The following is a 2500-nucleotide window of genomic DNA, read 5'->3' on the forward strand; positions in this document are numbered from 1 at the left end:
ATAATGGATTGGACTCTTGTGTTTCCTTATATAATCACAAACACAAAACTATTGATTATATGACAAATATTTAACCCAAACCAAGTGTATTGATTTAACAATACAATAGAGACAGCGCTGTCTTTTCAACATCCATGAAACAATCCATGAAATGCTAATCACAATAAAACAGTAATAGTAATTTGATTGAGCTTAAACCTGCTTTGGCATTGTTTTTTCTTCACATTCTGACAGCCATTGTGAATATCTGAGAAAAATGTATTGGACATTCCAGGGATGCTGTCAAAACAACCTCTTACAATTTCAGCATAGTCTGGGTGTGATACCACCCCTGCCTTTAAGTATTTTTTTTTGTTTGCACAGTAAACTAAAGTTGCCTGGCAGAGGATAATACAAACAACCCTTTTTGTTTTGCCTATAAATAACACAGGTCATGTTTTCTTTATAATTTTTTTTTGTCTGGCCCCCTTTCAATCCTATCTGGCTCCGATCACTCACAGACACATTGATCATATCGTTCCCTCCAGTTATCGCCAGCAGGAGACAGCAAGCAGAAAAAAATACACCATTAATTAACCTTCCGCATGAACGTCAATATCAACATCCGCAATCCGTGCGGATAGGCCTGCCAGGCAACCCTTCTAATGATTGGATTTCCAGGACAGGCATCATTTGTGCCTGTGCACTGAGGTTGCGGGGGGGGTGGCACTTTCGTTCATTATGGTTTTCACTCTGCTACATTCTTTCACATGCAGAGAGAAAGCCTGCTTTTTAAGGGTATTTGTGTTCATTCAGAGGTGAATTAACATGTTCTTTGATGGCGTCCATTGCTGCCCAAAGGGAAGAGGACGTAACCCTGTTTGGCTTTGTGGGGTCGTTAAAAGCTGCTCTATGTCTGTCTCTGTCCCTTCTTGCATTTGCACCACTATTCAGAGGCAAAAAACAATGAACCCTTTGACCTCCTTTGCCCACTGGGGCTGGTAGTCCCTTCGATTGAAACCTTTCTCTCCCTTCTATGTGTTTGTGTTTTGCTTCTCTTCCCCTCTTCCTCCCATCTTATTGAACCTACATGGAGTGAGTGGAAGAAAGCGAAGACACGTCGCCCCTTTTGCAAACTCTTTTGCACCGCGTTTGGAGATGCGGCGTGAAACCGCAAGGGTACTGCGGTGGGAATGGCCGCCTCGGAGCGGAGTGGTGGCGTTCCGATGGGAATCTCTGCCACAATGTCCCTAAAAGATGTAAGGCCACCACCGGATCGGACCCCCCGCTTAGACTGCCACAATTAAAAGGCTGCTTGAGCAAACGCAAAACAGACCCTCTGCCAGGCTGACGACTGTCAGGACATAGTGCTGTTCCTGCGGATAATGGCTGCTAATAGAAGGCGCTCTTGTTTCAGGAGAGTTAGATGTTCGGCTCCCTTTATCGCGGCCTCTGTGACCCCAGTTTAATTTATCGGGACGCGGGCAAAAGGTCAATCTCATCTCACTTTCCATGTTATGCTAATCTCACTTCTGAAGGTAAATCTTATTTCTGATTTTCTCTATTCCAGTGTCAGGCAGCCGATTATGAGAACCCTTTTTAAGCTATCTTAGACAGAATAAGGATCTTACCCCTTTGAACATTTTTTTCAAATTGAATAAGGTCACACATTGGTATAAAATTCTCGACTGAATCGAAGGATTTTAAGGACAAGCATTCCACATATGTGACAGAGACAAATGTTTTTGTTTTATTTTGCAGACAGGAGCACCAATATGGTTTCTTTCTGCTGCAGAAGATGGTTGTGATTTGAATTGTGAGCTGAACTACTGAAATTAATTTACAATACTGTGGACAGGGCTCACTGGAGGGCTGTCACGCTCCACTGCCTTCACAGTACACATTGAGGTAGCACCTAAGTGGCTCCATCTCCGTACGTTTTGCAATAAATGGCGTACGTGGTTATGTATTGTAATAAATGGCAAATGCAATTCTGTACATCCTGGGGCCGAGCTGGCTGAGTTTGGGCCGGTTTACGGCCGTCTTTATGAGTCAGTCACTGCTCCCCGAAGACAGGGTGATGGAGAGGGTCTGAACGCTGCCATTGACTGGCCAAACGTCAGTTATGTGCCGGCCAGCTAAAATCAACAGCGGAATTAAACGCTTTAGCCACAGAGCCGCCAGTAAAACACTTCTGTGAGAAACTCGGTCCCGGGCCCCGTTCGCTTTGTGACGCGTTTCCCCTCGACACCATTTTGGCTGCTGGAGGACAGAGAGAGAGAGAGAGAGAGAGAGAGAGAGAGAAAGAGAAAAAAAGGAGTCTTTGTACTGCCACTCCTTTCTTCTCCGCACAGAAATTAGAGAAATACAAACATCATAACTGCTGAAATCCCCAAAACAATCTCTGAGTTTGCAGTGAATTCTGAAAACACATAAACTCGCAGATGAGAGGAAATAAATCTCTGTACATTTTTCAAATTAATACTTTATTATGCTCGCACGTTATAATTGCAGGCGATTA

This window comes from Sprattus sprattus, assembly GCF_963457725.1.
Source record: "Sprattus sprattus genome assembly, chromosome: 2".
In the NCBI taxonomy this organism is placed as follows: Eukaryota; Metazoa; Chordata; class Actinopteri; order Clupeiformes; family Clupeidae; genus Sprattus; species Sprattus sprattus.